The sequence below is a fragment of the Acinonyx jubatus genome, chromosome B2 (assembly GCF_027475565.1).
Source record: "Acinonyx jubatus isolate Ajub_Pintada_27869175 chromosome B2, VMU_Ajub_asm_v1.0, whole genome shotgun sequence".
Classification (NCBI taxonomy): domain Eukaryota; kingdom Metazoa; phylum Chordata; class Mammalia; order Carnivora; family Felidae; genus Acinonyx; species Acinonyx jubatus.
This window is the reverse complement of record NC_069385.1, coordinates 137,141,140-137,167,892: the sequence shown is the minus strand read 5'-3', so window position 1 is coordinate 137,167,892 and position 26,753 is coordinate 137,141,140. Positions and strand designations below refer to the sequence as shown.

The following is a 26,753-nucleotide window of genomic DNA, read 5'->3' as shown; positions in this document are numbered from 1 at the left end:
TGTCAGCATCGACTTCGGTCAGGGGGTACTGCTCTGCACGGCCGTGCGGTTTAGCGCCTGTACGTGCCAGCTGTTACTGGCAGGCACTGCTACCTCAATGGGATGTGTTTTCAGGGACAGGAAAGGGTTTGAGGAACCCCAGTGTTGGGTCAAAGGCCGAAGGCATTTTTTTTTTTCCTGCTGAGAAACAGCAAGCATGTTAGGTGTTTGTATCAGAGTCTTAGTCAAACAATTACATGGAGGACTGATAAAGAAACTTGCAGTGGGAGACCTTGTAATTTAAAGTGCCCAGATTTGGCCAGCGGCATACTCACGTGACATAGAAATGAAAACATGGCATGTTTTGGAATCCCTAATCCTGCCTATTTGCTTTAATAGCAGATCATCGCATACACACTGACTCATTGCGTTTGATACGAAAAGAAAGATTTGGTGCATTGTGCTCCGTCTGGTCCGGCTTCCAGCACAGAGACTAGAAGAGAACCCGTGAAAGAGAGAGCAGAACAGTATGGGTGACCGAAGGAACATCCAACTCCTGTGCTTCTTCTGTACAGAGCCGTGACCGTATATGAGGTTTCGCATGGACTGTTAATCCAAATAATGTGTTTCCCTTTATAAATATGTATTCAGTCCGTCCTGGAGTATATAGAGTATAGAGGAAGCAAATAGAATCTTGTTTTTGAAAGCGGGGTGATGATGCAGGTGTGTGTACCTTCTGCCACCTGTGTATTATTCCACTACGTTCTGTCAGCTTCTTTCCTTACCCACCTGCGCTTTCTATGGTACTTTAAGTGATGCGGTCACGCTGATCCACGGGAGACCAGAGTAGTGCACAAGGAAGGTCAGCACTTTGATCAGAACCACGTCCTGTTGTTTATTATTTAGAAATGTTAATAATACAGTGAAGTCGGGCTGATTGGGACTTTTTTCAAAGATACCCTGGATTGCTTCTTGGGTTAATGCACAGAGGCAGTCATTGTAATCTCAAGCCCGGCAGCCGGGAGGCTTGGGATGACTCCAGAGAACATGGCAGCCTGTGCTCAACTAGCTGTCTAGTCTCACTCTGTAATCCGGCCACAAGGGTCGCCGTGAGCTGCAGTTTTCATTTGACATAAAAGGCCCTCCGATCCGGTCTGTCTGTCTCATCGGTACATCATTCACAGACCTGGAGTCTTCAAGCTTCGCCTACTCGCTGCAGTGAACTCAGAAATGCAAAGCTCTGGAGACCTGTGTATTTACTTATCCCAACTTGATCTTAAATTTGACTACCATATTTCAGTTGATGAAACTGAAAACTCAGATCAGTTTCTGGGATAAAATAGGTCACCATGGTCGAAAATATTGGGCGGAAGTTGTATTGATCTTCTGATAAAACTCTAGGTGTTAAGTCATACCTTTTGTTCGTTCGTTCGTTTGTTTGTTTTTATTGCTGGGGATCTTTCAGATGGAAGGGTGAGTGTCCGAATAAGGAGCCACAAATTGTATGAAAACCCATGGCAAAAGGTCATCTATGGTGTGGGGAAAATTTCCAAGTGGGCACAATCTGATCTCAGTGGTTCTAGAGTCTGCAGTCAGTGTTATATCTTCCTCTTCTCCTTTTCAGACCTAATCTGGCCCCTCCCCTCAAGTGCCTGAAATCAGTTCATGTACCTGGGTTGACCTGTGGAGAAATCACACATGAAGCTGATAGGGACTTTGGCCATGATATTTGCATTTTGTAAGGGCTTGGGGACCTAAGGGTTGAATTTGTTTAATGCAGGAATTTCAGCCAATCCTGGAGGAAATCTTCTGGGTATCATTTGTGTCCAACCTATTATGAAGCAGGCAGCTACCCACCTGATCAATACGTATACTACCCATTCTGACTTCTATACTATCACTCTTCAGATAAAATAATAACTTAATAGTAATTTCATTTATTTATTTATTTTTGAGAGAGAGAGAGAGAGAGAGAGAGAGAGAGCAAGCAAGCGGGGAGGGGCAGAAAGAGGGAAAGAGAGAGTCCCAAGCAGGCTCTGTGCTTGATCTCGTGAATCGTGAGATCATGACCTGAGCCAAAATCAAGAGTCAGATGCTTAACCGACTGAGCCACCCAGGCTCCCCAGAATGTCCTTTCTTTTTAAGGTTGAGTAGTATTCCACTGTATGGATAGACAGACCACATTTGGTCCATCAGTGAACACTTGGGCTGCTTCCTCCCTTTGCTGCTGTGAACATGTGTGTGCAAATATCTGCTCAAGACCTCCATCGGCTTCCTTTTATGTGCTTGCTAAATGCAACTGCTCGAAGGAGACACATACCTACCCTCTTTGAACCCTTTCTTATGATAGAACGAGGTAGAACTTCCACCTGCTGACCTCACGTGAAGTATCTTCTTGGCCAGTCTCTTACCGAATACCTAAAATGCCACCGGTCCTGGTCTTCAAGTATTGACTAAAACTTCCTGTTGTTTTCTATCAAAATCCTAATGATCCAGTGGCAGAGGCCACTGGTAAGATATTCTCACCTTGGTGTGAATTAGTTTAGTCAGATCCTATCTTAGGAATTTCCTCTGCCCACCCCGCCCCCATGGTTTGCTCCTTATTTATAGCCTTGCCTTATTTCTACAAGTGTCACAGCCATATTAAAATTGCTTATTTACAGTTTGCCTCTTCTGTAGAATAGAAGTTTCTTAAGGACAGGACCCTTGTCCGTTGTTTGATGTTGGTTTTTCAGGCTTCGGTAAAATGTCACACACAGACAGCTCTAAATAAACCATTCATTCATTCATTCATTCATTCATTCATTCATCAGATATTTTTTTGACTGCTCACTCCGTGTCTGTGATTGAACCTTAAAAATGCTGCCTTTCTAGAAGTTTTGGGTAGCCAAAGAGCAACTTTATCCACTGCACAGGTTTGGCAGATTTTAGAAACCTTCAGATCAACCTTCCTGCACTTGTAGGTGCAAAGCCTTCGTCTACAAGCAAGGATCCACCTCTCATGTAGTTTTCTATCACCAACCTACCTAGTTTTTTGTGCTTCTGCTCAGAAGAAGCATCAGTCTAAGTAAGTTTCTGTTCTTCTGTTCAAAAGTAAGACAACAAGATGGCCATCTATGTCCCCTCTACCTTCTAGAAGTGACTTCTAATGGACTATGCTTCCCCCTTGCCGCTGAAGGACCGTTTGGTACGCATTCTTAAGTAGCACTGAGCATCTGGGTGCTCTGAATTGCAATATTTCCGACATCAGGCACATACATCTTATAAACGCATACATCCACTTAGCATGTTGCTAACCTCAGTCCCCTCAGAAAGGGCACGAAGGTTTGACTGCTTCAGTTAATATGCTCCTCCGGGTTGATTTGTAACTGTGTACATCCACGTATACTAGCAACTCATGGCCCAGGGGTAACATACACTGGCTTCCTCGTTTCAGTGACAGTTCATTAATCCCTCGGCGACTCCCTTGCAAACAGAAGTTATTCTGATAACCATTAGATGGTACTTCCCCCCTTATAAGGTAACGGTTATTGCCTTATAAACTAATTTATTAGTCCTAACCTAAATTATTACTTTAAGTTCTAGCCTCAGAGTTTATTAGTTCTCAAGGATGTTACTATCAAGGCTATTAAGACAAATTATTGTCCTCATTTATATTGTCATTGCCACCGTTATTCTGTGATGATTGCCATTGCTACAACTCCCCATTTGGTAGGTAAACAGAGTGAAACTATTTGGTGGTCACTAGGTTGAACCGGAAATCGAGTATCTTACCAAGAGCATATCCGTGTTTCAGAGGGAACAGGAAAGACACGAATACATGGGATCTTCAGACAATCTGTAGTCTTCCTTTAGGGCAATAGTTCACCTTCTTCTCCTATTAAACTTTGGGACAGGGTTGTTAGTGCAGGTGAGAAAGGTCAAAGCCAACTGTTCTCAGTCTTCTGGCTTTCTCATACTCCTATTTGATCACAACAGAATTGAAAGCTGCAGGAAAGATACTAGCAATATGCCTAAAAAGTGAACTACCGTTAAATAGCTATTGTGAATCTATGCCCATAGAAAGGGAGTATTCGAAACAGATGGCTTTCGATTAAAGGTACTTCCTGTAACAGATTTCAAGATGAAACTGCTTACGGAAAATGGTAGATCTAATCTGTCTTTAAAAACAGTGCCGCTGGGACACCTCTTCCGTACACCCCCTCCCCACCCCGAGGACTTCCACTCCCCGCTCAGGATTTCAAGCAGCAGTTTGATGGATATCTCAGAACAAACCTGAAAATCCGACGTTGGTGACTGGAACGCACATCCCTCTGGTTTGTTGATGGGGAGCACGTCTCTGTTGTAGAGTAACTGTGAGTCATGCCAATTCCTGGTCATGCTGCTACAGTATCTTCATAAATAATTTGCATCATGGGGTGTTTCTGCGTATCTTGTGCACTTTACTGTTAATTTTAGCTAGGATTTTTTTTTACAATAACAACTTTTTAAATAGACTAATCAAGACACCTCCTCCAGAGTCAGGGAAACAAATGCTAGGAGTGTGGGGGGCTCTGTCTCAACTCTCCCCAAGGCATTTTCCTTTGCTGCTGGGCTCGCTGCTCATGCCATTACGTTTTGTGACTGTACGTCCTTGGAATTCTATTCCTTTTTTTCCCTTATGCATCAAGATGTGGCTGTTGACGTAATTTATGTCATGAGAGGCAGTACCGCCGATCTAAAGCAAGCATTAGCTTTTATGTGAGGCGGTGACTACTCGACTCTTAACAAGGAGAACATTATTGGGAACTTGAATGATGGGATGGAAAGAGTGTTAACTCTTTTCACTGAAAACATTAGTCTTTCCCAAGTAATCTTTGCAATCACTCGAAGAGGAGTTAGGAAAATACAGAGCAGGAGCATAAAAAGTCCGCCGTGGTGTTGTCACCCATAGACGTTCACCACCGTTAGCATTTGGGGTTGTTTTCTGACAGACTATTTTCTGTATACACACAAATAAATACAGTAAAACCTTGGTTTGTGAGCATAAGTCATTCTGAAAACACACTTGTAATCCAAAGCACTCATATATCAAAGCGAATTTCAAGAACCATTGGCTCAGTTGTGATCATGGAATGTTCGGCATCACGTACGACTCATATTACAAGACATTGCTCGTTTATCAAGTTAACATTTATTAGACGTGGTTGCTCGTCTTGCAAAACACTCGCAGAACAAGTTACTCGCAATCCACGGTTTTACTCTACATGTAACTTTAGAAACTGGAATTATACTTCACAGGATCATTGATATATTTTTGGCAACTTTTTCTGACTTCATAATATGTCATGAACATCTTCCCTTGTTAATGAATACAGATCTTTTTTAAAAAACTTATTTATTTTGAGAAAGAGAGCTCAAGCAGGGGAAGGACAGAGAGAGAGAGGGAGAGAGAGAATCTCAAGCAGCCTCTGTGCTGTCAGAGCAGAGTCCAATGTGGGGCTCAAACTCACGAACCATGAGGTCATAACCTGAGCCAAAATCAAGAGTCAGAAGCTTAGCCAAACGAGTCACCAGACACCCCTAAATACAGATCTTGAAAATATTTTTATGGCATGGGAAAATATTTTTACAACATGGATAGAAAAGGGCACGTCCTCCCGACTTAGCCAATTGTACGTCCCCTCTCTCCTCCCTGTTTTTCTCTTTTTCATGCTCGTCTTTATCGCAGACATCTTGCTCCTCTCCTCTGGCAGTCGGATGGGAAATCTCGGCGAGAAGAGATGTAGGAACCTTACTTGACAGAGTGTTACACTCTTCTTGACTTCCTCACAGTCGGGACCTTTGAGAAATTACTACTTTTCCATCTTGATTTTTTTATCGCAGCTCACCATGTCTTTTCCTAGAAATTACACTTTCCCTTAGATCTTCAGTATCTTCTGTTTCCCTTCCACTGGACTGGTGATGGTGGCCTCACGTGTGGCGGGGGCTCCCTGTCTCTCGTGTTGCCAGGTAGCCTGGACCTAGCAGAGACCCTTCCTTGAATACTGTACTGATTCCATTATGGCCCTTCCCAGTTGTCTGGAGTCACCCTGTTCACCTTTCAGATTCCATTTTAAACTCCAAATTGCAGTTCAGCACCTCCAGCCTTTACCTCCAATAATTTTCCTTGTGACCTTATTTATTTAATGTATGACCTTTCTCTCTCAGTCCAGCACAGAGCTCTGTGCTACTCAACTACTCTTCTGAGGACATCTCCCCACCCATGCAGACACCCCCACCTGACTCCATGTCTTCCTAGTTCTTGACACATAGACCAGTCACTTCTGGTCCTTCAAACCATGGCTCGGAGTCATCTTGATGGTGTCTTGATGGCGTCTTATCTGGTTAATTTCACTTGGCTCTGGGCAATATCTGGAAGGACCTCTGTGGGAAAAACTTCAAGTAGCTGAGTGCAGAGTTTTGTTTTGTTTGTCTTGTTTCGTTTTTTAAATGTTTTAATTCACAGACTCTATTTCTTCAGAGCCATTTGGGGTTTGTACAAAAATTGATTGGAAAGCACAGAGATTTCCCACATTCCCTGCCTCCTTCCCCCACAGAGTGTCCCTTGTTATTAACACCTTGCAGTAGAATGATGCATTTGTATGAACCAATATTGATATATTATTTTTAACTGAAGTCCCTAGTTTACAGTATGGTTCAGTCTTTTCTGGGGTATGTTCCATGGGTTTTGACAGAGGTGTGATGATGCATATCCAGCACTAAGATATCATGCAGAATAGTTTCCCTGCCCTGAAGATCCCCTGTGTTCCATCTCTTCATTCCTGCCTCCCAACCCCCAAAGCCCTGATCTTTGTACTGTTACCTTAGTTTTGCCTTTTCCAGAATGTCATGTAGTTGGACTTCTACAGTATGTGGCCTTTTCAGATTGGCTTCTTTCACTTAGTAATATGCATTTAAGATTCCCCCGTGTCTTTTCGTAGCTTAGTAGCTTGTTTCATTTTATTACTGAATAATATTCCATTGCATGGATGTACCATGATTTATTTATCCATTCATCTACCGAAGGACATCTTGGTTTCTTCCAAGCTTTGGCAGTTATGGATGAAGCTTCTATAAACACTCAAGAGCAGATTTTTGTGTGGACATACATTTCAACTCCTTTGAATAAAGACCAAGTAGTGTGATTGCTGAACCGTATAGTAAAATTATGTTTCATTTTGTACGAATCTGCCAAATTATACCACTTTGCATTCCCACCACCAACGCGTGAGAGTTCCTGTTACTCCACATGTCCGCCAGCATTTGACATTGTCAGTCTGGATTTTGGCCCTTCTAATAGGCATGTAGTGGTGTCTCGTTGTTGTTTTAATTTTAGACTTTCTGATGCCCTGTGATGTGGGGAGCATCTTTTCATATGTTTATTTCCCATCCATGGGTCTTCTTTAGTGAGGTATCTGTTCAGATCATTTGCTTATTTTTTAATTGGATTGTTTGTTTCCTAATAGTGAAGTTTTTTAATAGCTCTATTGTTGCTGTTATTAGATAGATAGATAGATAGATAGATAGATAGATAGATAGATAGGTATGATATACATACATCATCTATATCTATATCTGTATCTATATATCTATGACAAGTTGGTCTTTGTGCTGCTTGAAGGCAGGTTCTTCTTCCTTGGTAAACCCATCTGCCTCCCAGGGCCTTCTCCACACAGTACATGCCCAGTTAATGCAGTCTTCCCAGCCCAGTACCCGCCACATGTTTTCTTGGCCTGAGATCTGTTTTTCACCAACTTAGGACCCATCTCGCACGTCCTCTCTTCCCCTGCTGACTGTCGTACGTATTTTTGCCATACACAGCAGTGATGTTCACTTCTGAGTCCTCCTGAAATCTACTTCTTGATGTATCCAGGCTGCTTATGTCTTGTAATAGCCAAGACAAGGGCAAGAGTCAACAATGTACAAGATGGTAGTTTGCATAACATAGATCACAGCATTTAGGTCCAGTTCTGAATCTGAACTGGGGGTAAGTTTAAGAAATTCCTTGGTTTTGGGGCACCTGGGTGGCTCAGTCGGTTAAACATCTGACTTTGGCTCAGGTCATGATCTCGCGGTTCTGTGAATTCCAGCCCCACATCGGGCTCTGTGCTGACAGCTCAGAGCCTGGAGCCTGCTTCGGATTCTGTGTTCCCCTGTCTCTCTGCCCCTCCCCTGCTGGCACTCTGTCTCTCGCTCTCAAAAAAAAAAAAAAAAAAAAACAAAAACAAAAACAAAAAAAAAACAACCTAACATTAAAAAAAAGTTAAAAAAATAAATTCCTTGGTTTCTTTGCTTTAATTCGTAAGTTTCACTCTCTGCTGTGATTTAAAAGCATATTTTTAAAATGTTGCTTTGATGCCTGTTTGGTTTTACCTACAGACTACAAAAGTCATTTTAACTTCATCTTGCTGACCTGATTAAAACATTAAGTCTATGACAATAAAAGAGTATAAGCTGATTTGCATATAATAGTGGGAATTGCATATAACATAAATGCAGTAATAATTAAACATGGGAGGAAATCAATACACATGAGTGACATTTCTAGACATTTCTAGACTACAGAATAGATAATGCAGAGCTTCTCAAGCCAGTGTGTCACACATAGGCTACCTGTATGTCAGAGTGTTGATCACCTTAGCCCTTGGGCTGCCTTGAACCCTGACACTCCAGAGCCCTGGGCAGAGGGAGGAGAGAAGAGAGGGAGCCAGGATGTATTGATATAACATGGAGTGGGGAAAATAGTGATCTGGAATGCAAAAGAACCCAGTTCGTTGTCCACCGTCTGCTTAGCTCACTGTTCTATCTACACACCTGAAACGGTGTTCGATAAATAGTTATCCGTTTAATTCGTGAAACATACCAGAATTCTAAATTCATTGAGCATGTTACTTAATCTTCTCTGGGCCTCAGTTTCTAGAGTTGGAAATATGATTTGCTTCTATACAACAGAAATAAATTTGTGTGTAGGTAATAGGGCCCCTGCTGTGGCCCGCAGTGACGTGACGCGCATACTGGCTATCCCATGATGCAGGGTACAGAGTAGGGGCTCCTTTTGGTTCCTTCTTACCCTCTCCCCTTTGAATTATTTTTAAGTCCAGGTGATGGCGATAATGAGGATGACGATTATGATGAGGACGATGGTGATGACAAAAATGATGTAATTCGTATACAGTTCATAAAGCTTACTTACTGCCTTGTGCTGATGTAACCCCCAGAGGGCTGCTTAGACCAGTCTTTCCTTTCAGCCCCATTTGAATAAACAATCCAAGTGACGCTCAGAGAAGCGACACAGTCGTGTAAGATTGCACAAACGGCACGTGGCAGAGACAGGCCTTGAACCCAGACGCTTTAATGTTCTGACTTCAAATCTCAAGGACTTTCTTCTGCACCAAATGTGATAAAGTTTCATCTAGATTCACCTTAAAGACTAGATTACTCCCAATCAGTATGTTATTTGATGCAAATGATGGTGATAAAGTAAATTTAAAGGCGCCTAAATGAGGTAAACATTCCTAACCCTTAAAAAGAAAAAAAAAAGGCAGCCAGCGAAAAGTAGGCTTGCGCTAAACTCTAGCGAGAATCTTTAAACTCCATATCTTGAGGTGCTGAGTTAGTAGTGGAGTTTTAATGTGAATTAATTGTGTGTAACATTTTCGAAAGATAAAGTGATAAAAGCATAAACGTACATGCTGTTGTAAAACTTGGTGAGGTGAAATGAGATGAGAACGGATGATGTACTATGAGAACAAGAGGGATGAACAGGCAGGTTTATATAGATACTTTAAATTCATTTGATGTCATCCATTTGACAGCAAAGTATGCCTTTAAAATTTCACACCAGTGAGAGGGAAAGAAGTCAGCAATATCTCTTCTTTTTTTACTCTTTTATCTGAATGTTAAGTCACTTGGTCTGTTCTCGTTTTGATTCACAAATGAGTTTTCAGAAACTGCCCTCCTACTGCTTTTTTTTTTTTTTTTTTTCACGAAAGATCCATTTTTCCTCTGAAGACTGATCCACGGTCATTGGGACACGAGATAGATACCTCTAAATCTTTCCCATTTTGTCAGCTGGGATTTCATCTTTTTGTAATGTGTTTCTTTTTGAGAGACAGAAAGGGACTGAGCATGAGCAGAGGAGGGGCAGAGAGAGAAGGAGACAGAATCTTAAGCAGGCTCCAGGCTCCAAGCTGTCAGTATAGAGCCTGACACGGGGCTCGAACCCATGAAATACAAGATCATGACCTGAGCCAAAGTCGGAAACTCAGCCAACTGAACCACTCAGGTGTCCCCCTGGAATTTCATTTTATACTCTCTATGACTGGAGAGGTTTATTTTTTGATAAGATACCATTCATGAGCAGTTATGGATTCTCAACTGTATCTGGACATCACATGGTCATACCCTGAATTTATTGATTCCCTAAATATTTACTGATTGCCAGCAGCAGGCCCTATGCCAGGAGAAGGAAATATAATTCTTGGCCTCAGGAAGCTCTCAGTCTTAACATTGTGCTTCTCTTCCACCAAAGTCCAAGCCTTCACTCTATGGATCTAATTGAATGCTGTTTGCAGATTCTCCTCGCTATAGTAAGCATCCATCTTACACATTCGCCATATTGCAAGCTCATGACTTGTACAGAGAAGGAAAGAGAATCTGTGAGTGGCTTGATGTTTGGTCCCCTGCGTGGAGGACTGTGCCCGTGATGCTGAGGGACACAGCCACCTTTGTGCCTGTGTTGTGCTCACAGCATCTTGTAGTGGTAGAGGAAACATACCTTTGGCATCTTAGAAAGGCAAAGAAAGCAAGTCTAAAGATAGGACATGGCGGGGGGAGGGGATGACAACCTTTTAACCTTTTAAACAACCATGTTTCAGTTCACTTTGTTCCTGTTTGCTCTGAGAAGGGGGAAAATAAAGAACTCTAATTACAAACTCCTCGTTTCTCTCAACTATACTATTTTCAATCCTATATAATTTGTACAGCTGAAGTGGCAAACGCTTGCTTGTAAATGTGAAGAGAAGGTGCTCTCATTTAATGCTTAGAGAAGACTGACTCTGATTTAAGCAAAAGAAAAATTCTCCATGGCCCTTTGATTCATGACTTGTAATCATTGCGGAGCCGCCATCTTGTCCTGCATGGTCTTGTTCCTTGGCCTTGAGGGAATCTGCCCTTCTGAAGCCCCTGCTCTCTCACCTCCCGTATCTCTTTGTGTCTTATATCAGGTGACTGAGGTCACAGTCACAGTCACAGATGACTACTGCAGTGGGACCCATGGCTGGATTCCTGGAAGGGCCTCTCATGATGCTTAGGAATGGTGCTCACTGTATCCCTCACCTGAGAAGTTTGTTCCCAAGATAGAAATTTGATCCCTGTGGCTGGAGCAGCCTAGTCAGCATTTCTACCAGGTCCCAAGAAGAGGTCAGAAGCTATTCACTGAATACTTAGCAAGGGGCTAGATGACTTGTGTGTATGATTTTTTTATGAAATATAAAGGCATCTCGACAAACTCTTGGGTGAGTATTGCCATCTCTGTGTTGCACATAGAAGAGGCTCAACAAAACGGAAGTGACTCAGCTCAGAGTTACCCTGCTAATAATAAACGTACTGGCTTTGACCCTGAGTCTCTCAGAGTAATAACCCATGTCCTCTCCACCACAGCACATTCCCTCCCTTGAATCAGAGAGCACTCGACGGGGAAGGGAGATGGCAGGAACCGCTTAATCACTGGCAGATGAAATGATTTCTACCCCCACTCTCCTACTCCCTGGGAACCTCTCCACGTGGGTAAACACATGTCACATCAACGATTGCCCCAGCGCTTTGCCTACTCAACTCCAAACCCGAAGACGGTATGGTTCGATACACGACTTATATCCAAGTGTTTGCTATCATGTGGAGGAAAAGTTCCATAAGAACTCATTTTTCTTCTTTTGTTCTTCTTTCCTGCATTGAGGCATTACATAGCTATCGCAACAATCACCCCCAAGTTCAGATATCATTCTTTGCCTTTACTTGATGATTTACAAATATTTTTAGTATCAGCTTCTTTTTCAAACGCAATGTTGCGTGAAACCTCAATATATAAAACTGCTAAGGCAAAATGTTGGTAGTATAATGTTTGTTAGATCTCAATGTATAATGCTGACTTCTAAAACCAAGAAGAAAGAACAATGAGGCTTTGTGATGAACACAGAAATTTGAAATCGGTGTTACAGATGACAGCTGCAGGCTTCTCTAAGCTCAGTTTCCAATTTATCCCCTTTTGTTGGGAGTAGTTTGTTTTTTCTTGTTTAATATTGTTTCACGTTACTGAGAAATCCTGGTTCCCTAAACTAAGGAGTTGCAAATAAGAACAGTGTATTTTAGGGTGTTTTTTTCAAACAGATACCTTGCAATCTCAGGATATTTTTTTCACCTAAACTTATTTAAGACGTATTCACTTAACACAAAAGGAAGAGTAGAAATGGCTCCTTTTAAAGTTGAAGCCATTAACACTATGAAACAATTTGCATTCTGTAATTGGTAAGCTTGCAATGTGGGGAACCAATGATAGCTTCCTTGGCCACTCTGAAATTTTCCATTAGAGACAGAAAGCACTTTTCAGATTATAACATTAACGAGATGCTCTTCAATGTCTATTCAGTTTCAGAAGCCACACATTTACCTTGTTTTCCGTGGCGAGTGCCCTCTGGCTTGGGATTTCATCACTGACGATTGGCCCACCATATGCATGTTACCTTTGACACCTCATTGCCAATAAATCACTTCGCTGCACCGTTTTACCGGATATGCTTACTGACGTATTGTTACATGCCAAAATCCACCAAGGACAAGAACTCGGGCTGTGTTGTCTGGCCTGAGCCAGGAATGGAGTATGAGGCACTCATGCTATACCAGGGTGCTTACTGGTGAAGTTCCATGTGAGTGGACATAGGAAGCCCTTAAGTTTATGTGCTAAAAATAAAAAGGGAAAAAATGAGGGCAGGTTGCAGTGTTTCTACTTAAAGGGTGGCAAATATATGCATTGAGGTGACAGGAGAAGCTTTGCTTTGGGACCTCAGCAACCCTGGCTGTACCCGTCAGCCAGTCAGTCATCTGGCTGCCATAATGGAAGGCATTCCATGTCATAATGGAAGTTTCGTGTTAACTACCAGGGTGACTGAGAGTCTCATTCTGGAGAACTCTACTGTTGTCTCCTTTAATCTGCACAACAAAATCTAGTAAATATTGAAGATAGACTTACTATCAAAATGGAATTAAGGAAACACTGCACACCGGCAAGAACACTTTAGATTCCTCTCCACGTTAGTGGTTTGGATGGTTTGGATGCCTACACACACATCTGTTGTAGATTTCCTCTTGTGCCTTAGTCTAGCCCAGTGGTTTTCAAACTTGACTGTTCGTGACAATTAGGGGACAGGGCGGTATAAAAAAGAACCTTTTCTACTATCCGTGGTGGGCAATACAGGGGACGTCTCTTCACACATTAATCCTTATTGAGTGGCTTCTCTGTGCAAGGACTGTATGGATGCTGGTTTGGAGCCGTGAGCACAACTCCTGCCTTCCAGAATTATCACTCTAGGGTAAAGACAAACATTAAGCAAACAAGAAATGCACGATATAGTGTCTGCTGTGAAGAAGGCTCTGGAGAAAATGTACAGTTAGGTAAGAAGAGACAGAGGGAGGCTGCTCTCTTGGGGTGATCAGAGAGAGACGTATGAGCAGAGAACTGAATGAAGGGGACGCATTTTGTGGTTTGCCAGAGGAGAAGCACTCTAGGTAGGAACAGGGTTGTGTCTGACCCATGAAAAAAGAACAGGGAAGCTGGTATGTCAGAACAGAGCAAAGGAAGGAGGTAGGCAGGAAATAAATTTGTATGTGTTGCGGGGGGGGCGGGGCATGGGTGAGTGGGTGAGGGGTATCACATAGTTGGGATCAGATCCTATAAGGCCTTCTAAGCCTTGACGAGGACCAGGACCGTAGATTTCACCATGAATGTGGTTGGAAGCCTCTGGAAGATTTGAGTAGAAGACCACTAGGATCTGATTTATCCCTTAAAACCTCAGGGATAGGGGTGCCCGGGTGGCTCAGTCAATCGAGCATCCGACTCCTGGTTTCAGCTCATGTCGTGATCCCAGGGTTGTGGGACCGAGCTCTGCATTGGGCTCTGTACTGAGTGTGGATCCTGCTTGGGAGTCTCTCTCTCTCTCTCTCTCTCTCTCTCTCTCTCCCTCTCATATATATATGTGTGTGTGTGTGTGTGTGTGTGTGTGTGTATACCTCAGAGATACTTTAAACCCCACACACTTTGCGCTGGGTAAGAATGTTAGAAGCTAACTCCTGCATGAAGTAATATCCTACTGTACAAGGTGTGGAGTGCTTTTTTTTCTTAATAATAGTTACTAAATAGTGAGAAATATAATTTATAAATAAAATGCATGTGCTCCGAAGCCGCTTGGTAGAATGCTTGGGGTTTTGAAACAAGTGTAAAAGCTAGATGCTTCAGTAAGACTTAAAATAGAAATCCTATACAGAGCTTCTAAGACTCTAACTAGCACCTCAGTGCTAGTTACTGAGTGCTTACTGAGTGCTGACTCTGTCCCTTTCTGCTCCTGTGTTCTTTAGCAGTACCTTTGCCACTGAGGTCTAGTTTTCATTGTTCATCATCCTGGCAAGCTGTTTGCTTACCGGAGAGACACAGTCATTCAACAAACCGCCAGCTTCTAGTGAGAAGTGCCATTATCGGAAAGAAGCGTGTACTTTGTGTCAAGGATAGAGAACCCTCTTTTTGGAAAATAGGTCTTGTGATTCTAGGGATAGTTCTTGAATGACGTGGTAACTGGGTTCAGGATCACTAACTGATTTTTTTTTTAATAAAGATTTTGCTTATCTTTTGTCCTTGGCTTGGTTTCCATAAGAGAGGCATATTTTTGTGACTTTGTCCAAGTTACATTGAGCTCTTTCCTCTAGTTTATTAACCCCAAGTGCTGAGCAGATATTAGAAAGCATGATCTATTGCCCTACTCTCATAATAACATTTTTCAAGTCACTTGTCTGTTGACATATGACACGGAGAGAAAACATTTTATTGAAATTAAACAATAGTGTGTGAAGGATATTTTCAGTTACTCTAAGGTTCTTTTAGTAGGAAAAATCATTTTTAGATTGTACTGTTGTCTAAGGGTAATGATAACTATTATTTAACATCCTTTGAAAACTGTAATAATTTATTTTATGCAAATACTTAAAGGCAAAATGCGATGCACAGATGACACATAGTGTATTTAAAATGCGGTTTTCTGGGCTTTACTCCCAGGTGTTCTGATTCAGAAATCTAGGGTTGGGCATACTTTTAACTTTATTAAGTACCCCCAAGTAGACGGATGTAGGAAATGTGACTTTAGTAAATACTCCAAGGGACAGCTGTGGAAAAGCACGTTTGAGAAACACTGCTGACTTCCTGAAGGCATGTTAACGCTGTATTATAGAAAATATGAAACGTGTCCAAAAGTAGAGAAATGGTCAAATGAATTCCCATGCCCTCATCACTTACCTTCAGCAGCTACGAACATAGTTTCATCTACACCATCCCTGCATCTAGATTATTTTGAGGCAAATTCCAAACATCATAAATATTTTAGTATTTTTTAATGTTTATTTTTGAGAGACAGAGACAGGGTGTGAGTGGGGGAGGTGCAGAGAGAGAGGGAGACACAGAATCCGAAGCAGGCTCCAGGCTCTGCGCTGTCCGCACAGAGCCTGATGCGCAGCTCGAACCCATGAACAGCGAGATCATGACCTGTGCCAAAGTCGGACACTTAAATGAGTGAGCCACCCAGGTGCCCCAATATTTTAGTATCTATATAAACAATTGGGGTTCTTTCTTTTATACAAAACCACAATAGCATCATCACAGCGATTCCTTAGCATCATCTAATATCCAGTCAGTGTTTATATTTCTTTAGTTGTCTTATAAATATAGGTTTCTGTTATGTTGCAGGGTTTCTGTGTTTTATGGGTTTTTTTTCTGTTACAGTGTACTTGAATCCAGATATAAATAATATTTCTGTCTCTTAAGGCTCTTTTAAACTATTGGTTTCAACTCCCATCTTTTTTCATGTTGCCATGTTTTCTGTTGAGGAAAGCAGACCATTTGTTCAGTAGAGTTTCCCACCATCTGTATTTTGATGAGTGCATCCCTGTGGTGTTGTTAAACATGTTCCTCTGTCTCCGGCATTTCCTAGGAATTGCTAGGAAGTTCTAGAGGCATTGTTTGCTTTGCTTTGCCTGACAACTTCATAGCTGGCATTGTGTGGTGTATTTCCATCAGGAGATGGAGATCTTTGTCCACATTCATAAGTTTATTAGAGATGGCAAGTGGTCATAGTCTAACTCTGTTATTCTCTGTTCACGTCTTAGAAGGAAACATTGTTCACGAAGAGAAACTTCCCTTCATCTGTCTACTATGTGTTTTCTCAGTGCTCCAGGTTCTATATAAAAGGCCAGACTAATACTCGATTCTTTCCCTTTCTTTACCAGTTTGCAAAATAATTTTTCTTCGTGATGTCCTCCCAAGTTACCATTTCCTAAAAGTATTACTGCTGTGAACATAGGGCTTTAAACATACCTGGTGTGTTTCAGTCATCATAGTTATTATTACCCTTATTGTTACTCAAATGGCCTAATATTTGACCATTGATTGAAAACCTACTCAGTTTCACTGCTGAGTCCTGGTAATATAGTACTCGCTGTGTTTGATAGATTCCTTGCTTTTCTGATGTGACAGGATGCTCCAGGCTCATCCTGTACATTCCTGCTCCAAGCCTGAGATCAGCTTCTTTTCCAAGGAAAACCTGGTTCCTTTCGGTAAGAAATGGTATTTGGAGACCACAGTCTGGGCCACAGGGCTAGTCATTGCATCTGGGTTTTGTCAGTGGGCACAGAGAGGTAGGAAACTTCTTTCATGTGTATGTGTATGTGTTTGTGTATATGTATTGTGGGGTCTGTGTGTATTTTCTAAAATAAAATACATCATGAGTTTCCGCTGATGTACCATGAGGCTTTTCTTAACCTCATTCATCTTACATCAGTTTCCTTTCTCTTAAGCTACAAATAGCGATTCTCAATCACCCGGATATAATTTACTCACCTACTTTGTCTCCCACTACACTCACTACTATTTCCAAATAAAAATACCCACGACCCTCCCGCCCACCAATATGGTCGCTTTTAACTTGTAACTTTTTTTTTTGTTTGGTTTTGATTTAGCTTTTAGTCCAGCGAGTGGGGGATAAGCAGTTACGTTATAATGTGTTCGCGTCACTTGGATTAGTTCCTCTTTGTGTGTTTGTAACTGGATATATGTTTACATCCACTGACTTAATTTTATCTGAGACTTTAAAAAATTTTTTTAAATTAATTTATTTTGAGAGAGAGAGAGCATGAGCAGGGAAGGGGCAGAGAGGGGGTGGGTGGACAGAGGATTCAAAGTGGGCTCAGCAGAGACCCCGATGCGGGGCTCAAACCCATGAATCACAAGACCATGACCCGAGCCAAAGTTGGGTGTTCAGTGGACTGAGCCACCCAGGCACCCCTATCTGAGATTTTTAAAGGAGACACTGAGAAAATTATTTTTGTTCAATAAGTGTGAGAAAATATTTAAATTTTCCTAAAAATCAAAGCCACAAAAGCAGGTGAGGTCACTGAAGTCTGTTACACATTCCTGTCCCTTTCACTCTATTTTCTCTTTTCTCTATGCATAACCATTTTTTATATATCCTTCATTTTTTCAGTATAAGCAATTCTATTATTCAGGTAGGTTTTTATATTTTTTGCCTCAATGAACATATTTATAAATTCCTTAATATAATACCCTTAATGAACTACACTCTTTTTTTTAGGTATTACCTTTTGGTTCCCTGCTATGAGTGATATTGAAATTTCTAGTAGCCCTTTCTTTCCTCTTCCCTCCTCTTTCTGTGGTTTGATTTGAAGTACTATGCTCTACTCCCACTTAGATCTGTATCCATGAGCTCGTTCTCTTTCACACGGTCCCCCATGTTTTTTTTTTAAATCATTAAACTGCCTACATGGTCAGAGTAGACAACCATACTCTATATTGTATACTGCTATACATATAACAGTACTGTCCTCCTTGGTCATCTTTGAGAAATAGACCCATAGCTGATCATGTGTTTAATGCTCACCCATCCTTACATCCATGCCTTTCCAGCCACTCTGATTATCTGCACCTTCTCCCTCATGGATAATTAAGGAAGGACTTTGGGAATAATAACTCCTCCCTAGGCCTTTACAGATTCGTAACAGATTGCTGTTGACTTGAAGGTCAGTTTGGCTGGGTGTAAAATCCTTGGCTGGGTTGCCTTTCTGGAGTGTCACTCTCTGGACTTCTACCATAAAGCCTGACTCTTGAAAAGTCGGTTGACTCTAATTTTCTGTCTGTGACAAGTGAATGACTTGGTCATTTTGCCTCAATTATCGATTATCCAAAGGATTTTTTTTTTGGATCTTTTTTCTAGGTCAGTTTTTCCATGGTGTGTCCTCTAAATATATAGTTTCAAATCTTTTTCTACTTATGGAAAGTCTTCTTGAGTTACAGTTTTAAGTATTTGTCTGTTTTATCACTTGGCTTTGCTTTTGAAGACTCTTACTGGAATGTTAGGTTTGATTTTCTTTGCCTGTCTTCTATTTCAGAGGCTTTGTCTTGAATCCTTTCTATCTTTTTCTTTGTTTCTTTTTGATGTCCCAAACTCTTTTTTCTTTCCAGGTTCTTCTTTTTAATTTTTTTCAAAGTTTATTTATTTTTTTGAGAGAGAGACAGCATGAGTGGGGGAGAGGCAGAGAGAGAGAGAGAGAGAGAGAGAGAGAGAGAGAGGATCCCAAGCAGGCTTCATGCTGTCAGCACAGAGCTTGATGTGGGGCTCAAACTCACGAACCCTGAGATCATAACCTGAACTGAAATCAAGAGTCAGATATTTAACCGACTGAGCCACCCAGGAGCCCCTCTTTCCATGTTCTAATACTTCTTGGGCATTCTCTGTTGTGTGTGTTCCCTCTTATGTTTCTTCCTGTTTAGTCTTTATTTCTAAATTATTTTTTTTCTTTTACTTAAATACTTCCTTGGTTCTATTGCCCTTGTATCCAAATACTACTTTTCCCCAATCGCTTCATTTCTGAGTTTTTGATTAGATTTGTGTTCCCTTGTTAACTTGTTTTGTTTTCTCAAGTTTCTTTTAGTTCTTTTGAAGTATTAATTTGAAGATTTCATCTGTTTGGGGGCATGTCTCTGTGGGAAGCAGGTTACTCTGATTTTTATTCCTTTTCTTTTTCTCATAATAACTGTGCATTGGATTTGACCACGATCCTATTTGGCGCTCATTCTTAAGTGAAATGAATGTCCCTGAATTTAGGGGCGAGGGATAGGCCAGAAAAGCTTTTCTAGCTACTCAGCTCTAGAGCTCCCTCTTCTGTTGTTCCCGTGAAATGACAAAATAAGGTTCGGACATTCTTAGCTGTCTCCTTGGCTTCCCTCCACTTGTATCCTTTCATCTGTCCCCTCGCTTTTCTTTGACCTCGCTCAAGGTGGATTTTGCTCTCAACAGTTTTTCCTCAACTCAGTAGTTGTGTCCTAGGAAGAAGCTTAGTTTTATTGATTTTTTTTTTAAGTTTATTTATTTTGAGAGAGAGAGCATGAGCAGCAGAGGGGCAGAGAGAGAGGGAAAGAGAGAGAATCCCAAGCAGGTTCTGCACCACCAGCACAGAGCCCCATGCGGGGTTTGAACCCACGAACCGGCAGATCGTGACCTCAGCTAAAACCAAGCGTCAGACGCTTACCTGACTGAGCCACCCAGGAGCCCCTTGATCTTAACAGATTATCAGCTCCATACCACTCAGACACTTTTAGACCCTCCTGTGGTCTCTTCCTTTCACCCCATGAACTGGATTCTGCGGGACTCCTGGCCAGTTTTGTGGCTGGGCCCCAAATAGCTCACCAGATTGCTTATCTTCCAGCGAGGGTCTTTTGGAGATTTGGGGCTTACCATAAAGCCTACTCACTGCCTTTCTCCAACTCTCTCCTACAGAGGTATCACTGACATTGTCACATATGTCATTTCTAAATTACCAAGGTCAGTAGCTCGTAAACCATTCAAAGATACAAGGTATGTCAGGGTTAAGGATGGGTTAGGATTGTGGACTCTCAGTAAATGGTAGCTCTGTGGTGGAAAAAAAAAAAAAAAAACCATTGGATCTTTCTGGTACACATTCAAACGATCTGGGCGGGTAAGTCATTCTCTGCCCCTTTCTCTCCCCGATAACCCGACACCCCGGCAAGTTCCTGCCTCCCCAAAGCGACTTGTTAAAACTTTGCAAATGTAGTTGCCCAATTGCCATTAACCATCACATTTTCCCTCTTGGCTTTTAATAGCTGGATAGGTTTACAGAAAAGAAAATGATACACTTTTTTCTATTTTGTGCTTTTCAAATTCTTTGAGGCCCTTCATGGCGTGGAAGACAGGATCAGCAAAGTCCGTAGCGTCTGTTACCTTTTGGCAAAGGGCCTGCTTCCTGTGAGTTTAAATTTAGATCCGCTGAGAATCTGAGAAACTCGGTAATGAAAGGAGAACTTTGGATTTTCCTCTTTGGGAGGCTTTCTTTATTAAATTCCATTAATGATTCTGTTCAGCTTTATTCCCATCTTATGTGAGAGACTAGAATAGCAACTCGAATTGCTTCTTCCTCTCACAGAGTTCTTTCTTCAGTCGGCATTGACCGAGTGCCTCCCAGGTGCCAGGCTGGAGGGCATTCTCCACGTAACCACCAGCCTCTTTTCTCCATCGTATTATTTTAAGAGTTTCTTGGTAGCCCGCTCACCTAACAAGGGCTGTTAATGAATTTGTCTGTTTCTTAAATATTTTTCTGGCATCCTCCTTGATGGGTTTTTAAGTGAAAATCATTCTGGCATAAAACAGACAATGTAAACAGTAGAGCGGGCTAGTCATATAATTATATATGCTCGGAGTATGAGAGTCTACGGAGGGAAAATAACCTGGCATTCTTTAGTTCACTGCTAAAGATGACTAGGCTTCTCATTTAAAAAAAAAAAATTTTTTTTTAATGTGTGTTTATTTTTGAGGGAGAGACAGAGAGACAGAAAGACAGAGTGTGAGTGGGGGAGGGGCAGAGTAAGGGAGACACAGAATCGGAAGCAGGCCCCAGGCTCCGAGCCATCAGCCCAGAGCCCGACGCGGGGCTCGAACTCACGGACCGCGAGATCGTGACCTGAGCTGAAGTCGGACATTTAACCGACTGAGCCACCCTGGTGCCCCTGGGCTTCTCATTTTTAACTAAAATCGACTATTTCTAAGACAGAGAGATTGAACATCCTCTTTACCTTCCTCTTTATAACTCTGAAACCTGACCCAAGAGCTGGCAGTTTCTGTGTTGTGTTCCGAATCAGAGCCCTGTGATGTGTCGCACTCGTAATATTTTAAATAGGGACAGGAAGGGAGCACAGATAAAGAAGAGCTGTTTAATTCAGACAGAGGCTCTTCAACAGCATCCGTGGTTCTCTTTCTTGGCTCTGCAGATGGCAGAGGTTTCAGGCCCTCTAAGCATGACCTCTAAGGAGCCCTCGGCCACGGTCACCGCCTCTCCAGCTAGCACGCTGCCGTGCCGTGAGTGCGGATGTCAGCAGGGCCACAGTTAGTGTGGCGTCCGCTCCTGGACAAGAAGGCCCTGTGGGCAATGCGTTTCTAGATGCAGGGAGCTCTTCTGTACCGTCTGCCGCTCAGCTTCCTCGGTCATGGCCAAATCCTACTCTGCCTGGAGCCAGCTCAGCCATTTAGGAAGCAGTGGACAGAAAGCACATCCTCACGTGCGCTGGAACAAAGAGGAATGCCACCAATCCTTTATACGCTAATGAAATCATGTAAGAACAGGAAGAAAACACGAGGAGTTACGATTTTCTGTGTTTCTCGTTGGCAAATAGTACAGCAAAACTCTCCGGGAGTCTCATCCGTTCTGTTAAGTGTTTGGCAGAAGAGTAGCGAACGGGGTTATGAATTGTCCCTTTGCTCACCAGCCACCTCTGGCCTCTACTTCCTGTGGCCCAGCTGACTGGCGGTCTGCTCGACAGCTTAGTACACGGGGCATGTGACAAACACGAGCGTCCCCTGAAGGAGACGGAAGTCTGCCACGCACCTGTGCTGTGCAGCCCTCACGTGTGTGACGTTTGCGTGTGCGGTGTGATGCACCTCAGCCGTGGCCAGAACCTTCCATGCAGCCCGTGCACCTGTTACCGAGCGGAACGGTGAGGGTAGCAGCAGGTGGATTCTCAACATTCGGCAGCCCCAGAGCTCAGTCCTCAGACCTCTTCGGCTTTCCCGTTGATCTCTCAAAACCGTCTCAAAGCTGACAGCTTCTCCAGCCTGCCCTCTCCTTTCGGTGTCAGACTCGGATATCCCCCCACCCGGCAAGCACCCCCGTTCGTATGCACCCTTGCCCTTCTCCCTCACCGGCCGCTCCCACTCTTCCCACCTCAGGAAATGGCAGCCCCCTCCTTCCATTTGCTCTGGCCAAAGGCTCTGAGGCCTCCCTTGACTCCTCTGTCTCCTGCACAACCCACCCCCCACACCACCCTTACCTCTGGCCTGGAATATTGTAGTAGCCTCCTCACTGGTCTCTCTGCTTCTACCTTTGCTGCTGTAAAGTGTATCCTCAACACAGCCTCCAGAAAGGACGTGTTAAAACAGAGTTCAGGCCTGGTCGTTCCTCTGATCAAAACCTGCCAATGGCCTGACCGTTCATTTCGAAGAACCAGAGACCTTATTATGGCCGAAAGAGCGCATCATAGCCACCCCTGTCCCGGCCCCTGACTTCATTTCCTGCTCTCTTCCCTCCCCCCCCCCCCCCACCCAACTTAGCAAGCCCCAGCCCCAGCCACACCAGCCCCCACCTCGATGCTCCTTTCTTACCATGTCAGGCAGGGGCCTACCCCGGGACATTTGCGCCTTCAGTTCCTTCAACCTGAAATGCTCTTCTTTAAGACACCACATTGCTTTCTTCATTTTCTCGAGGCTTTTGCTCAAGTGTCACTGTCTCCATGGAGCCTCTTTTATTTTTTTAATTTTTTTATGTTTATTTATTTTTGAGAGAGAGAGAGATACAGAGCACAAGTGGGGGAGGGGCAGAGAAAGAGGGAGACACAGAATCCGAAGCAGGCTCCGGGCTCCGAGCTGCCAGCACAGAGCCTGAGACGGGCTTGAACGCATGAACCATGAGATCATGGCCTGAGCTGAAGTTGGATGCTTAACCGACTAAGCCACCCAGGCGCCCTTCTATGAAGTGTCTCTTGACAGACTTTTGAAAGACCCCTGCCCTAGCTCCTTTTCCTTTATCTTTCTCCTTAGCATGTACCACCATTTAACCAAAAGTATTTCATGGTGAAACTGTTTGTGTGTTTATTTCTGTGAAGATGGGTAATTAGTTTTTGTTGTTGTTGATCATTCTGTCCCAGCATCTAATGCAATGCCTGACACGTAGATCCTCAACAAATAAATTGGTTAAGAGAGCGTGGACAGCAATAAAAGACTAGCACTTATTGAACAACTACTACACGTCAGGCACTGGGCAAAGTGATTTGTTTCTTAAGTCCCCCAACAGTCCCGTAGGTAGGTTATTTCTCTCCTTGTACAAATGAGAAAATGGAGCTCTAGAGAAATTCAGTATTTGCCTTCAATCTCATAGGTCAATGGGAGCGGCCAGACATGAGCCTGACCGTGCCCGTCTGCAGAGCCTCACCCTCTGCTGCCCCAGGTAAAAGACAACCCATACATGCCCCGCTGGCTCCGGCTTGGCCCTTTCCCACTCCAGTCCACACTCCCGTCTCCTGCTGAGGTCGTCTGTGATCTCCGCGTCCTTGGATGTGTTGTGTGCCCTTACCAGTCTCTTCTGACTTGATTTCTCAACCGCCTGGCCAGTGCTGCTCATTCCCTCCTTTCCACAACACCTTCCTCCCTTGGCGTCCTTCACGCCATTCTCTTCTGATGCCCATTCTCCCCCTTCTGGTCCGTTCTTCCGAATGCCGTTTTCAGCGTTCCTCCTCTGCATGCTCTCTACACCCACGTGCCAGCGTTCCTCGCGGCCTCGGCCTTGGGCCACTTCTCTCCTCCGGTTCCGTTTTCACCCCCGACGATCTCATCCCAACGCCCAGCTCCATGATGGACGCGGATTCCTGCATCTATACCTTCAGGCCAGACTTCTCCACAACCTCGGGCCTCTCTACCCGGCGGCCCGCCTGGCAGCGAGCTCCATTTAGATATCACAAAGGCACCTTTGCTGGACATGTTCAGGGCCAAAGTTATAGCCCTCTCCTCCCACCAAATCTCATCTTGGTCCCGTTCTCCACCTCGGCCACAGGCATCATCTGGTTACCCAGGACAGACGCCCAAAAGCCATCCTTGAAGTGTTCTTCTCTATTTTCCTCTGCCTCTGCCACCAAGTCCTACTGGTCCCATGTCTTAAATATCTTTTGGATCTACCTACTTCTCCCCATCCCCCCTGCTTCCACCTCCCTCTAGGATCGCCCACTTCGCTGGCCTCCTTCCACCATGTCGAGCGATTCCCCATCACCCTGCACGTTTCTCTGAGAGCTATTTTCACATATAAGCTTATCTATTTGTGCCATCATGTCGTATCTTTCCTGCCCGACCGGAATGGAAGCTCTATGAGTGTAGGACCCTGCCAGTTTTCTTCATTCAACCTGTACCCCCTGACAGCTTAGCGCTTGACCTATAGGAGACAGTCCGCACGTATTTGATTTGTTGGATGAAAAAAGAAGGCTGAGAGGAAGTGAGAAGAATATTCAAAAGCAGATAGAAAACTGTGCTGTATAGACCCATAACAAATAGATGGTTATTTCTAGTGCTGAGTCATCAAAGAAAGGTTAAAATTTGTTCGTTATTCTCCATTTTAGAAGGCAGGTATGTAGATATAAAACTAGGAAAGAAATCTTTGGGGTATCTGGGTGGCTCAGTGGGTTAAGCATCTGACTCTTGGTCTCAGCTCAGGTTGTGATCTCACAGGGCATGAGTTGGAGCCCCACGTCGGGCTCTGCGCTCACAGCGTGAAGCCTGCTTGGGATTTTGTCTCTCCTTCTCTCTGCCCCTCCCCTGCTTGTGCTCTCTGTCTCTCTGTCTCTCAATAAATAAACTTTCTAAAAAAAAGATTAAAAAAAGAAATCTTAGAAAAATATCCATTCAGTAAGCAAAGTTTTAAGAAGGCAAAGAAAGGGGCGCCTGGGTGGCTCAGTCGGTTAAGCACCAGACTTCGGCTCAGGTCACGATCGCACAGTTTGTGGGTTTGAGCCCTGCGTCAGGCTCTGTGCTGACAGCTCGGAGCCTGGAGCCTTCTGCGTTGGTTTCTGTGTCTCCCTTGCTCTCTGCCCCTCCCCCACTCACACTCTGTCTGTCTGTCTGTCTCTCTCAAAAATAAACGTAAAAAAAAAGAAGGTGGAGAGATTAAGTTAATTTATGCCACGGCTTCATTTCCTGACAATGCAGACAAATGTTTACATCCAACTGTGAGTACAAATAGCACGTCCTCACTTATCCGTGCCAATAGAGGCTGAGGCAACACAGATAATTGAAATTACAGTGCATAAGGAAGAGGATTGATTGATTTGCATGCTTTTCCTTAATCATGGAGGAATTGCCAGAGAATCTAAAAAATGGGCAACAGGAAAAGGGAGAAACAGTAAGAATCTTGGATAATCCCCCACTGGATAATTCAGATTTAACTGGGTCTGTTTTGATGTGTGCACATGTTTCTGAACACGGAAAAGGATAAACCCACAAAATATTATAAATGCCAGTTTTCAAAGGCTTTTGGAAAATGCAGCTCATAGCATAAGGTATCAAATTAATTTAGGGTCTCACTTGTTTCCAGCAGATTTGGGCACATTGAATTCTGAGATAATAGTTTGGCATCCGTGTTCATGGCACTTTTCACTTTTCAAAGATTCTCTGAGGTTAGAGGATGTGTGGTGACCCTCGTCTCCCAGATGAGGAAACAGGGGCACAGAGCCCATCTGTGGCTTACCTGGGCTTTGGAAATAATTCCTCGGAGAGCCATCAAGACCTAGGTCTGCAGACTGCGGCCGCAGCATCCCTAGTTCTGCTTTTGTTTGAGAACTGTTCTTATTTTCGTTCTCTTTCATGCTGTTTAATCCAACCTGTTTCATCCCGCTGCCCATCACGTTAGACCAAAGAAAGAACTTAAAACAGGATGGATTGTGTTTGACAGTAAGGAGCTGCACAGCTGAATCCCATCAAGCACAAATGTGCCCGTGGCCCCAAAGGCGCTAAAACATGACAGCGGTGTTTTATGGCAGCCTCACCTGGGCTCCGTGTGGCAAGACGATGTTTAACCTGGAAAGACATCTCTCTTTGTTTGTAGCAGCAGGTCTCAGTTATTTACCGCCTCTAAGATCTCCTAAGGCCACTTGGCTTTCCTTTTCTCCCTTAAAGGCCAGATAGAAAGTTTAACTTGATATCGTACAGCCGTTTCCCGCGTGGTCCACGCGGAACTTGGTTTATCCGCTAATTGCCTTAACGTTGCCAGTGAAGAAGTGTTCCAAAGGTGTGGATCACCAGTTACCTTCTGGTAGAGCCATTATGAACTAATGACCAGTAGTAGGTATGTGCTCAGCCTGCCCACATGGAATGCAAAAA

At 43.4% G+C, this 26,753-nt stretch overlaps 1 protein-coding gene across 19 annotated transcripts in view; it reads left to right on the top strand.

Annotated features, from left to right (window-relative positions):
- ATXN1 (ataxin 1) overlaps positions 1–26,753 on the top strand; it is a 415,717-nt gene that overhangs the window by 269,462 nt on the left and 119,502 nt on the right. For 2 of the 19 annotated variants that reach the window (XR_008298751.1, XR_008298750.1), the window contains one exon: positions 379–5,800. The exons of the other annotated variants lie outside the window; for them this stretch is intronic. The gene's annotated coding sequence lies outside the window, so the exon portion shown is untranslated. Of the gene's footprint in view, positions 1–378; positions 5,801–26,753 lie in introns of those variants that run through there. 19 annotated transcript variants of the gene reach the window in all.